This window comes from Synchiropus splendidus, chromosome 2, assembly GCF_027744825.2.
Source record: "Synchiropus splendidus isolate RoL2022-P1 chromosome 2, RoL_Sspl_1.0, whole genome shotgun sequence".
Classification (NCBI taxonomy): Eukaryota; Metazoa; Chordata; class Actinopteri; order Syngnathiformes; family Callionymidae; genus Synchiropus; species Synchiropus splendidus.
Window position 1 is genome coordinate 35,133,656 of NC_071335.1, and position 14,285 is coordinate 35,147,940.

Genomic DNA, 14,285 nt, shown 5'->3' on the forward strand with positions numbered 1-14,285 from the left:
GTGTCTTGCTTTTGGCAGTAATGATGTAGAGACAGAGTCATTGGTTAAATAAATACCCACATATCTTGTACTTACAAGCAGCCACTTCTGCATCATTTGACCCGATCAAAAGTCATTTGCTTTCTCAATAGTGCACAACAGATTAAATATTTTTCTCAACTCACTAATGTTGTGGCTTGTAGACATTTCAGGAGTATACATTTGTTGGTCACATGGCACGCCCTGCAGTTCTCCACACTAGTTTGATGAGGATTCAATTTTCAGTAGACCAAATAATGTTTTTCAGTCAGCTTGATGTTTTCCTGTGCCGTAGGCGTCATCTTTGGTGAGCTCCAGCTCATGTATCTGTGTTTATTTTCAAACTGTTTTATAAACAACAGAGGACCAGGAAACAAGTAGATCAAGGCTCTCAAGTTTTCCTTCAGAAAATATTGAATCTTGTCTGGTATTTCATGTTGATCTAGCAAGTGCACTCTGTGGGCTGCTGTATAATCTAATTTATATGGCTCAAATCCTTTTTTGATTGCAGTTGAATTTAACAAGAAAGTCTCCCAAGCTGATTTTATTCTATTTGTCAAAGCCAAGAACAACTAGCAGGCGATCTTTCTCCGAAAATTCCGAAAGAAATCAGGCGTGAGATCTTTGAACTGTAAAGCTCCCTGTTGTTTTCACCATGAGATTTGTTTGATTCTGTCTGAACTTGTTTTGGTCTGTCATCCCTGCATTTGTTAGAAAAATGTGCTGTCCTCTTGCTCACGCTGGGGGTCTGTTATTTATTTCTCCGCTGTTGTTTTCACTTTTCACTTGTGGGATTGTTTGAATAATGGCGGCACCGCTGACTGTAATTGACCCGCTCTGATGCAGACATGGCCTCTGTGAAACATTTTGTTTTAAAATGCCTCTCTGGGGACACAGAGGTGTTAACACCATGACAGACCCGACTCTGTTACACTCCACAGGATCCTGACACTGCAGCTGTAAATGGGCTTTCTTTATTTATGCGGCATATTGTAAAACAGAAGAACGGTGTTTCAGAATCCCACGTTTATTTGATTGTCACGCGTGTGTACTGGAAGCAAAACAAAGGCAGGGTGTTCTCTGTGGGGTAAGATTACCCCACTCTGTCCCAATAATCAGGCACCCAGCTGAGCGGGAACATTTACCAGTCTGCTGGGTCACAGTAAAATCTAGACAAGGCGACATCGAGTCCCGACTTGGAACACTACTCTACTATTTTTCATAATGGGGGCATTTGAATTAGGTGACAAATCAATATGATTTGTGAAAATTCTACAGTTCTGTTTTGCCTTTTCTCCATTACTGTTTCAACATGAGCCAGATATTAAGGCACATAGGACCATTCTCACGATTGACTCTGATTCCATCAGGCTCTAGAAACGTGTACAAAGCAATCCTCCTCCCAGTCAGGCACCTTTAGTCACAGAGTCGCTCTCCAGGTCCAGATAACGGAGAGTCGGTGATGCCGGACAGAACCTGATAGGCAGGCTGGTGAAAGGTCGGTCAAAATTGAGGTGACACATTTAGTCCACATGTGGAGGGATCTGGGCACCTATTGACCGTTCGTGTATCACAAACACAGTGGACGAGACGTCTTAATCAGAATTGCTCGACTGACCTCACGTCTTGAATCACGTTGCACATCAGCAATGACAAAGGCAGGTAACACTGATAGTTTGACCATCAAACAAACAATAAAAATCATATTACTAATGTAACCTGGTTGCTAAAGCGCATTGGCATTCATTTAGAATTTGGTGACACGATCCTTCTTGTAATTAATATTAGTATTAGTAGTCGTAAGAGTAGCAGTAGTGGTAGAAATAGTAGCAATAATAGTGGTTGTAGATTGGTTGGACTTCTAAAGGATTTCCCCTTTCATTTAACTTTAAAACATGACATACAATGAAATCATGTGTCTATGGTGACAAAATGTTATGTCCACGTCTGTCACTTATGAGCACTTCTTCTTCGTCTTTCAATTCTTTTTTTTTCAAAAAGCAATACAAACTATCAAACTAAATTCCAAGGCCACCTTGTTGGTTTTTATTAGCCATGCATGGCACCTGCCATCCCTGCTTTTTTATATCTGCAAAGAAGATGACACTTGTGAAGGATTGCAGCCCGGTGAATAAGTCTGGGCTGATGCTTCTTGATGATCATGCGTGGTTGCAGGTGCAGTTACAGGCATTTTGCAGAGGAGGAGGAGCAGGAGATGAAGGTTATACGTTTATATATTATATATATAAATATACGTTATATGTAGATTATAAGTATGTCATTACTAAGATATTTCATATTATTCACTGTAAAGTCTGCTCTAATGCCCTTTGATATTCTTTACATTCTCCAAAAAGATTTGCATTAGATGAGCTAATGCGGTGTCCCAGTTGTCCTTGGAACTGGGAAATTCCTAGCCATCCCCACGATGTGTATATGTATACTTGACTTCCAGCAATTTATATATATATATATATATATATATATATATATATATATATATATATATATATATATATATATATATATATATATGTGTGTGTGTGTGTGTGTGTTTCTGTCAGATAATTTTAAATGTTCATGCTGTACATGCAAACTATCGCTAACCTGGTTGATGCCTGTGACACTGTTTAAGGAATGCCTTGCTTTGGTAACTGGAACATGCTGAAATCAGCTGTCACATAATTCCCATCTCCGACTCTTCTGAAGTATTATCATCCACCACTAGAATTTCAAGGTCTGGCCCCTTGATCAAAGCGAGAATCATTATCGCTATCCTGGTGCTCAAATGAATCAACAGGACGCACAAAGAAGATGAGAATCCACCTTTTTTTCTTTTGCATCTAAACCGAAAGACTGATGCCTGAGTAGCCATCGTGATGCGCTTCCACGTCTGGCTCTCTCTCCACTGAACCCTCATCCCTCACACTCTCTCTCCCTGTCACCAAAACAAAACAAGATAATTCTAATACTGATAATGAAATTTAAATGTCAACACAGTACCCAGTCTAAACAACACTATCGCCCCTGGTGCTGAATGAAATTGCCTGAAAGTGAGTGTTTACATGTAAGAAGGGAGGGCTTTTTTCTTCAGGTCTGCCATGTTCTCCCTTTTTTGTATCCTGCATGTTGGTGATGTCATCTCCTGCCAGGGCTCTGTTATCGTCTGGAGGTCTATCTTAAAACAGTGGAGATGATAAAGCAGGCATGTCGGCGAGTCTGGGTATTGTCTGATGGTGACACCAGCACACATCTGCAGCTTTCTTGCACAACCACACCTAAAGTTGCTCACAATATAGGTCCAGTATCAGATACTTTTATTGAAGTGCCAGGTGAAGCTTTGGATGTGATGAATAACCGCCTCATGTATCACTAGGGTTTCATTTTATCTCTCTCCGTCCAGGCATCACACATTTGAACAAAACCTCTGGGGTTTTCATTCACTGAAATAAATCTGCACCAGTCTCCAGTCAGTGAGAACTAAGTCAGGTCAGGTTTTATCCTTATTGACTAAAGAGGGTAATAAATTATGAGTGCTGACTCCCAGCTAAATTAGCATGATCAAGCCAAAATTCATATTTAGACCGTTTCAGGTTTCAACCTGATACACCCGTATCATTCTTGCAAAGCTGCTGGCTGAGCACTTCTCACGTTTGAAACCATAAGAAAACAAGGGTGCTTTTTTTTTTAGGATGACTAGTGGCAGCTTTGCCTTTGTGAGCGTCAGTTGTAATCTGACGTTTTCTGTGATGTTGGTGTGAGTACTGTAAGCTAAGACTGAAAGTGTGAGCGGATTAGCTGCTCACACTTTCACACAGAGCTCCTAAAAATTGGCTTTGCTTCAGGAAACACTAACAGAGGGTTTATTCACTTCACTTATGTGGGTGATCTGCAGCAGCAAACAATGGGTTTCAAAACACGGCAGGTTTAGTGGGAAAGAGTGTGAAAGCGAGTCCAACTAGGTCAACTCTGACTGGTAAAGGCTCTTATTTCAGCTAAGGGAACACTCAACTGCTACAGATGTGGCTGGTGAAAAAATTGGATTCCAGAAAGAGAGCTTTCACGTTTAACACTAGGTCGTAGAAACGGTCTGCCGAGAGCAAATGTTTTCTGTATCTACTATTAGCATCTTTTTCTTAACTACACCATTTAAGAAAAAGAGTTGGTTATACAAAATCAGTTAAGATGAGACTGAGCTTATGGAATTTTTATGAAGATAGTCATAAAATCAACCATGACGCCACACAATGGTCAGGTCCGTCTTACACACGGCTGTAAAGCTGCGTTTGTGCCTGCACAGTCGATATGCAATACTTTTTAGAGTCCCTCACTTTATCTGACATCCACTTCTGGATAGTCGACGCAGATGTGCGCACTCGTGACGCAGGGCTAAACATGATAAAGACTTGGCAGGTGGCAGTTGAACGGTCTTGGTTTGCTCCGCCGGAACCTTGATGTTATAGCTGCAGCTACTGTCATCGAACTGAGTTACAGCTCTGGAGTTTCCTGTTAACATGGTCACACACATATTGTGGCACGTTTGCTGTCAGTCATATGATGAACTCCCTGCCTCACACTGTAAAAGCATGTATTATAGCTACATGTGCTTTTTGGGTCGACAGGTGACTCCGTCACTGTGTACTTAACTAGACATACAGTGTCGCTGTCTGCAGGGTCATCAAAGAGTAACACCAAAACCAGACAGCTGACAAAGTGAGGAGAACAGGTGTGCTACAGGCGACGGTGTGTGTTTGTCACTCCATTGACTCATGCACATTCCAAGACATGAACGCACTCTGATGAGACTCATAACTTTTATGTTTGTGCGGGGATTTTATGCGAACAAAAGTATATATATACTGCCGAAAACTGAATGCTGTGGACTCTCAGACAGCTCCATGTTACGGTACCTCATAAAACTGGAGGATGACCTGTGAGGTAATTTGCACTTTCATCATCCTCCTCTCCCTGGGTTTCACATAAAGCCCAAAACAAAACTACAGCCACATGCAGCCACATGTTCAGAACCAAATGCAATTATAAATAGATCACAGGATTGCTGACGCAGCAGTCTAAATCAAACAACTACATAAAGATTTGTCTTGAATAACCCAAAGTCAAACTACATTTACTGTCACTCTTTTAGCATATTCATGGTGGACTTAAAACCAGAGTACTGAAGTCACCTGAGCTGGGAGAGAGACAAACACTGCTGGTCATGTTTAGAGACAGAAATGGACCGATCATCGACAAAGAATCCTGGAGAAGAGCAGGTACTTCTCCCAATGTCATGCTAATGTCCAATGTAATTAATACATATTAAATGAGACAGAAATAAACATTCATAATACACAAATATCCACCCAATGTGAACATGAAGTTATACTGCAGTACCTCTTCTAATATCTCAGATGTTATGCCCCAAAGACAAAGAGAGTCCTTCGAGTCCAAGACCATGATTCTCGGACAGAAAAGGGTTGCCTGTCTGGTTGTGTTTGAGTATCTTGGGGTCCGAAACCAAAAGTGCAGATGGAATGAGCCCACCAGGTGGATTGTGGTGAAAAAAGAGCTGAGACGATTGGCTTAGGTCTCACTTTAAGTAAACAGTAATGCAAACACAATTATTTTCATGTGTATTTTCAATCAAATTATGTTTGTTGTTGTAGTTACACACGATCGCCAAAGTGCAGCACAAGCTAAGACCAGTTTCAATAACCCTAAAATTGGAGTAATGAGAAATTGGAATGATAAGAAACTAAAATAAGTCCAACATTAATTATTTTTATGTTTTCATAGACAAAGCTAACTTTGAGGCTTAAGTAAAAGCCATCAGCTCTACTTTTATTATGCTTTCAGATAAAAAAAAAGTTGGGCAAACTTTCCACAGAGCTACAATTTCGACAGGTTTAATTGTAGCCTACATCAGTCAGGAAATTCCCCGTATGGAAAGAATCCATGACATACTACCTTTTTCCCCTCTGTGCCTTCCTTTAGCTCACCTAGAGAAGGTGCATAGCTTTGGGCCAAACACTCTGTCAGGGTGGAAGTGGTTTTATTTCGTTCTCCCACACTTGAGATCTGCCAACTGCACAAGCCCTGGGAGCAGAACAGTACAGCATGTGAGGCGTCATAAATCATTTGTCTGCTCGGCCTGACGCCTGTGCCCCCCCAACATTTCCCCCTGACCTCTTGTCCATTGGGAATGTGTGATATCAGTGACATAGAGAGGTTTGGTTGGCATGTCAATCAATCATTAAGTCACAAGAGCAAAGTTAAATTTGCAGTATTGACACGTCGTATGATGCATTTCAGACATTTTAGTCCAGGCTGTGTTTCGGATGAAGTAATGGGCGTAGACCATATGATAATAACTGCCATTACGTTAACCTCTGAGTCAACAGTGAAAGTAAAACATCATGATGAGTGAGTGTGTCGCCTATCATGTCATCGATACTTGTAGGCAACAAAGTCCAGCGACTAGTTCTGAGGAGCTTGAAATACTTTTGTTTCCCAAACATATCGTTAACCATGGTTTCTTTAAGTTTTTGTTATGTTATTATTTTTGCATATTCTATTTTTGTCTCCTGCTTTTTCTTGTCATGACAGTTTTTAGTCAGTTTTTTTTTTAATTACATAGTTCAGGCTTGGCCAACCCGCGGCTCTTTCCCCAGTTTCACGCGGCTCTTCACCAAATGAGCCACTGAACTCGCTGGAATTTTGGTGAAGTTGCTATTGAGATGGTTGTTTATAGAGGAAATAAGACGCAATGTGAGATGTGAGTCGCCAATGTGAGTCACGGTCCGAAGACTCAGTCATCAGCTCCACGATCAACACAATATACATTATATTGTTCCACGTTTCACTTTGTCATTCCCTAAACTAAATGTATGGCATGTGTTTCACCTATCATTCATTGTTGATCGTCGTGAAGTCTGTTTAATTCAGTGGAGTGAAGATGAGACGCTCCAGTCTGCAGCGTCGCTCACACACACAGACCGGGGCCACATTATTGGTGGCATGAGCCATGTAAGAAAATATGTAAGTAAAATAAATGGCGCACACATTTCTATGTACACGACTTGATATTTCCAGGATGATCATGGTAAAAGGTTTGAATTAGAAGAATACATGCGCAAGAGACATACGCTGGACGCAAACCAGCAATCTTGTAATACACAGGCATGTGCTTTAAAAGCTATACTGCCGCTAAGTCACATGACCAGCTGTTCAGGCCAGCCTTACAGCCTCACATATTTGTAGCATTCAGCAACACAGTGAAACAGTGTGGCTCTTAGCCTCTGACTGGTTGGCCACACATGACATAGTTTAACAATTAATTGGTTATCGTCATTTTGGGTGCATCAAATAATCCAAGATGAAAGAAACATTACTTACCCCACATTACTCCAATACCATGACAGTAATTTAGATTTATTAGATGTCCTTAAATTGTCCCCCAGTGGGTAAATTCAGGACTAGTTTCAACCACAATTTCTTTATTTCTATATTAATTCCAAGGAAACAAGGTCAAGAGCCAGAGTTTGTAATTCTTATACATTCACTTTGAGTGAGTGACTGTAGGCATATTTTCCTCTCTAATACTATTGTCCGGTATTTTCTCTCCTATGGTGAATATGACTACAAAACAGGGCAGATGAGTTCCTCAATAGACTTTCTTTTAAAACAGCTATTGACTGTTTTAATGTAATTCTTTTTAAATCTAGAAGCCCGTCTAGTTCACTGTCATCTTCTTTAATGCTGTATTTGTAGCTTTTGACAGTAAAATGTCTGGCATGAACACGATTGCAGGTTTGTTATAGTTGCAGTCACGGTCTGTGAACTCAGTTCAACAATAACAGGCATGGAGGTTTTGGTATTCTGTGAGCTAGTTACAATAAAGCAAAAAAAAGTGTGAGGAAATTCTTGAGTCCACTCTTTCTAATGAGTCATATTAAACCACAGAATGGGAGGGCCTGCCAGATGCACTGACTTTCTCCCTCCTGACTGGTCCAGGATGCCAGTTATTGCTCTTGTTCTCCTCCAAATCCCATTTTCAGTCATGTATGTCATGTTGCTGTGTCTCACATTTGAAAGACATCTGCTTGGAAAGCCCCGTGTCTGGATCAGTCTTCCATCTAGAGCTTCCAACAATGGTGTCTGTTTTGCTCTCAGTCCTCCTCACTGTGTCGCTGAGTCTTGTCTCTTAGGGAGATACAATCTACTTCTCCGAGTTGTTATCAGCAAAGGCCTCCATCAGCGAGCGCTGCGGGGGCTTTCCCTCACATATCCACACTCACTCAGCTTCAGGTTGTCAGAAAGTAACAGTGAAATGAGTTTTTGGGAAGGAAATATGGACAGAAACGTGTGTTCTGGAAGGCGTCTGACGGAAGGTTTTTATGTTCAGTTCAGCAGGTTCTGACTGTGTGAGGTAAATTGCTCTTCAGGGCTGGAAGATCCAGTGGGCCTCACCCACAAACCGCTGTGGCTGGCTCACACTCAGGCTGAGGTGCCGCTCCATTGGAGTCCATACGTCTTGGCTTCCTGTGTTTCTACACAAATTAACCTGTGCTCATTCTTCGTGGAAATAAAAGTCGAGGCGCTTGACATGTGCTTTCGAAAGACAGGATTTTTAAAGGAAGGTGAATTCCTGTTTTGGAAGGAAAAAAGGTCTCGCTGACGCCCAGCTCCAGTCCAAACCCACAGCACATGGAGCTGGGAGTCGGGGAGGGAGCGATGGAGGGTATGGGGGCGATGGGCTTTTGGAAATGAGTGCAGATGAAGGCAATGTTTAATAAGGAGCGAGCTTTGGGTTTCTGCGGTGGCTGGTAATGGCTCCAGTTGTCTAGGAGGAGGACTGAACAACAGAGTTTGTTTACACTTACGCGGCCGCTGTGTAGCTTGCATCATCAACTTCCATGATGAAGATGGAGAACTGGCTCTTCTGACTGTTCTCATGGCAGCGGTCCATTAACCACAAGGATCTTACATATGCACTAAAAGATTCCTCTGCGGGTCGAAGCTCTCCAGGGCTTTTGCATCTTTTGCAAACAGAAGACAATATTTAATATAGTGCCTTGGTCTTCGAGGGAGTTGAAGGGAGCTATTGAATACATTATACATTTCCTTATAAGCTGTGGATTCCACCCTTATTCTGGCCCCTGAGTTCAGCCGCTTTTGTCTGCGGTTCATGTTTACTTTCTTTCTATTTCTCTGTTGCTAAACTTCACTCTTGTAGAGGAAGTGGTTTTTAGACTGACACACAAGAAAAACATGCCATTAGGGAATCGCTTCATATACTCAATCACATGTCAATCTCACTACTGTAACAAAGCTACTCTGGTGTTGTAAACAGTGGATGAAAAGCATCAATGTACTGGGGAGTAGAACTCTGCCGGAAAAGTTGCAGCTCCAGTTTACGTTTTCTTCCACTGACTGAGCTAAGTGTCACGGGACGAAGGGACGAGGGAGCTAAAACCACGTAGGGGGACGTGGTGTAGGACCCAAGTGCAAGTGGTTATAGGCACAGGAGGCAGGAGGGAATTATAAATAATATTTAATAATTAAACAAACTAAAACAGAACAGAAAGCGTCACCGAACCGGGAGAAACAGAGCGAACACAGAATGTAAAAACAGAGTAACCAATACTAACGGAAGTGCACAAACATAAGTAAAAAGTCAAAACAGAAAGCGTCACCGAACCGGGAGTTAAATGAACTTAAATCACAAATGAAACCGAGAATAAACTACAAAAGAAACCAAAGAAACACGGCAAACAGCAAGAAACCAAAAACACTAACTCAAGGCAGCAGGGTTAAACAGTGTAACAAAAGAACTAGCAAGCGCACAGAAACAAGAGAACGGAAACAAAGAGAGCCACGAGTTAAATTAACTTGTTAGCAAACAGAACTAAAAGCCGAACACAGGAAGAGACACGAGAACCAGGAGAGCCAGCAAATGGAACGAAAGAAGCCGAACACCGGGAGAGACACGAGAACCAGGAGAGCTAACAAATGGAACGAAAGAAGCCGAACACAGGGAGAGACACGAGAACCAGGAGAGCTAACAAATGGGACGAAAGAAGCCGAACACAGGGAGAGACACGAGAATCAGGAGTTACCACGGGGGAACGAGAGGAGTCCAGCAGCACAGGAACCAGAGGAAACATCACAGGGGACGTGGAAAACACACAGGGCCTTGGCGAACTGGCAGGAAACAATGACAACGATCTGGCACACGTTGCTGGAGCCCAGGTGTTCTTGAAGACCGTAATCAGGGGGTAATCGGCTCCAGCCGTGTGCCAAAGGAAACAGAGGGAGAGAAGCAAAACCAGGACTAGGAGCCTGGAAGCGGAGCCATGACAGTACCCCCCCCTTAAAGAACACCTCTTGGTGTTCCACCAGTCCTGGATGGACGGTCGTCGTAGACGAGGGGAGGAGGAGGCCCATTGGAGCGACTGGAAGAGCCGGGCTGCAGCGACCCGGAAGACAAGCTGGGGTACTGGAGAGGTGGCGGGTGGGAAGTTGCGGCTGGGGTCTTCGGGAGGCCGCGGCGGCGGCTTGGGAGCCACGCTGGAGACGTCGGGAGGCGGCGGCGGCGGCTTGGGAGCCACGCTGGAGACGTCGGGAGGCGGCGGCGGCGGCGGCGGCTTGGGAGCCACGCTGGAGACGTCGGGAGGCGGCGGCGGCGGCTTGGGAGCCACGCTGGAGACGTCGGGAGGCGGCGGCGGCGGCTTGGGAGCCACGCTGGAGACGTCGGGAGGCGGCGGCGGCGGCTTGGGAGCCACGCTGGAGACGTCGGGAGGCCGCGGCGGCGGCGACTTGGGAGCCACGCTGGAGACGTCGGGAGGCCGCGGCGGCGGCGACTTGGGAGCCACGCTGGAGACGTCGGGAGGCCGCGGCGGCGGCGACTTGGGAGCCACGCTGGAGACGTCGGGAGGCCGCGGCGGCGGCGACTTGGGAGCCACGCTGGAGACGTCGGGAGGCCGCGGCGGCGGCGACTTGGGAGCCACGCTGGAGACGTCGGGAGGCCGCGGCGGCGGCGACTTGGGAGCCACGCTGGAGACGTCGGGAGGCCGCGGCGGCGGCGGCTTGTGAGCCACGCTGGAGACGTCGGGAGGCCGCGGCGGCGGCGGCTTGTGAGCTACGCTGGAGACGTCGGGAGGAGACAGCGGCTTGGGAGCCGCGTAGGGGCCATCGGGAGGAGACAGCGGCTTGGGAGCCGCGTAGGGGCCATCGGGAGGAGACAGCGGCTTGGGAGCCGCGTAGGGGCCCTCGGGAGGAGACAGCGGCTTGGGAGCCGCGTAGGGGCCCTCGGGAGGAGACAGCGGCTTGGGAGCCGCGTAGGGGCCCTCGGGAGGAGACAGCGGCTTGGGAGCCGCGTAGGGGCCTTCGGGAGGAGACGGCTTGGGAGCCGCGTAGGGGCCCTCGGGAGGAGACGGCCTGGGAGCCGCGTAGGGGCCCTCGGGAGGAGACGGCCTGGGAGCCGCGTAGGGGCCCTCGGGAGGAGACGGCTTGGGAGCCGCGTAGGGGCCTTCGGGAGGAGACGGCCTGGGAGCCGCGTAGGGGCCCTCGGGACGAGACGGCTTGGGAGCCGCACAGGAAGGTTCGGGAGACGGCGGCCTGGGAGACGCGCAGGAAGGTTCGGGAGGCGACGGCTTGGGAACCGCGCCGGAGTTTTTGGGAGGCAGTGGCCTGACCAGGGGAGGCGCCGGCTGGAGAGCCGCGCCGGAGACCAGGGAAGGCGCCGGCTGGAGAGCCGCGCCGGAGACCAGGGGAGGCGCCGGCTGGAGAGCCGCGCCGGAAAACAGGGGAGGCGCCGGCTGGAGAGCCGCGCCGGAAAACAGGGGAGGCGCCGGCTGGAGAGCCGCGCCGGAAAACAGGGGAGGCGCCGGCTGGAGAGCCGCGCCGGAAAACAGGGGAGGCGCCGGCTGGAGAGCCGCGCCAGAGACCAGGGAAGGCGCCGGCTGGAGAGCCGCGCCAGAGACCAGGGAAGGCGCCGGCTGGGGAGCTGCGCCAGAGACCATGGGAGGCGCCGGCTGGAGAGCCGCGCCGGAAAACATGGGAGGCGCCGGCTGGAGAGCCGCGCCGGAAGACACGGGAGGCGCCGGCTGGGGAGGCGCCAGCTGGAGAGCCGCTGGCTGGAGGGCCGCGCCGGAGACCACGGGAGACGCCGGCTTGAGAGCTGCGCCGGAGACCACGGGAAGGGCCGGCTTGAGAGCTGCGCCGGAGACCACGGGAGGCGGCGGCTGGAGAGCCGCTGGCTGGAGAGCAGCGCCGGAGACCACGGGAGGCGAAGACGGGGAAACACAAGAGTCACGAAAAAAAAAATCACGGACGGGAACAGACAGAATTGGCTCCGACGGAAGAGCAGAAGAAGCAAGTGGAACACCGGACATAGCAGAGCGGGAGGAAAGCCGCGTGACTGATTGAGCTATTGAGTCCAACACCTCAAAAATGGACAGAGTCATCCTCTCCATATTACCTATACTGGTGGCCTGAGCGTCTAGTTCCTCCTGCCAGCCTTTCACCACTGCTGGGTCCATAATTATGGCCAGATCGTTTTCTGTCACGGGACGAAGGGACGAGGGAGCTAAAACCACGTAGGGGGACGTGGTGTAGGACCCAAGTGCAAGTGGTTATAGGCACAGGAGGCAGGAGGGAATTATAAATAATATTTAATAATTAAACAAACTAAAACAGAACAGAAAGCGTCACCGAACCGGGAGAAACAGAGCGAACACAGAATGTAAAAACAGAGTAACCAATACTAACGGAAGTGCACAAACATAAGTAAAAAGTCAAAACAGAAAGCGTCACCGAACCGGGAGTTAAATGAACTTAAATCACAAATGAAACCGAGAATAAACTACAAAAGAAACCAAAGAAACACGGCAAACAGCAAGAAACCAAAAACACTAACTCAAGGCAGCAGGGTTAAACAGTGTAACAAAAGAACTAGCAAGCGCACAGAAACAAGAGAACGGAAACAAAGAGAGCCACGAGTTAAATTAACTTGTTAGCAAACAGAACTAAAAGCCGAACACAGGAAGAGACACGAGAACCAGGAGAGCCAGCAAATGGAACGAAAGAAGCCGAACACCGGGAGAGACACGAGAACCAGGAGAGCTAACAAATGGAACGAAAGAAGCCGAACACAGGGAGAGACACGAGAACCAGGAGAGCTAACAAATGGGACGAAAGAAGCCGAACACAGGGAGAGACACGAGAATCAGGAGTTACCACGGGGGAACGAGAGGAGTCCAGCAGCACAGGAACCAGAGGAAACATCACAGGGGACGTGGAAAACACACAGGGCCTTGGCGAACTGGCAGGAAACAATGACAACGATCTGGCACACGTTGCTGGAGCCCAGGTGTTCTTGAAGACCGTAATCAGGGGGTAATCGGCTCCAGCCGTGTGCCAAAGGAAACAGAGGGAGAGAAGCAAAACCAGGACTAGGAGCCTGGAAGCGGAGCCATGACACTAAGTTCTCTAATGACACAAGTGCTACATCACTGATCCAACTTAGCCCCAAATCTTACCTGACAGAAGGCCTCCTTGGACCTAGTGTATTTAGAATGGTTAGTAACAGTCTTGATAAATAGAGGTTATCACTATAAAATATCAGCAGAAAGATGATCTTGAAAAAATGCAGCTTCATCACTGATCCAACTTGGCCCCAAAATTTTGCAGACAGAAGGCCTCCTTTCACTTTATGTATTTTGAATGGTTAGTAACACAGGTTTTCACTCTAAAATAGATCATCTCGAAAATTGCAGCTTTATGAACTTGAAAAGCAAGAGAAATGGATGCAAAACAGTACCAGACTGACCCCTACATCACGAAAAAGATTGGACAACTACCTGTATGTAAATGCCTTATAGTGTGCTCTGCCAAGCGTGACTTGGTGACGCTTGTCGTGTCACTCGAACCCCAAATAGTGTGAATGTCAGCAACAGCTATGATCAGCTTGTCTTCCATTTCATTCTTCATTCTGATGAGTTTTCCCTGTCTGGGCTATAAATGGTTAACGTACAGTGACTCATTGAAGGAATCCAGATTTTTGACTCCAGAGTTTGATGCAACAAATGTCACCTGAAACGGATGTCAGGCAACAGTACAACAAACGCGTCGCACAACAGTTTGTTACATGACTTCTGCATCACCCTGGGACAGTGCACGTGACAACGTCAATATGTGACATTCACATGTGAATATGTGAATTTAAGTCTGAGCTGTAAACTAGTTTCAAGTTGTCATCTCTGCAT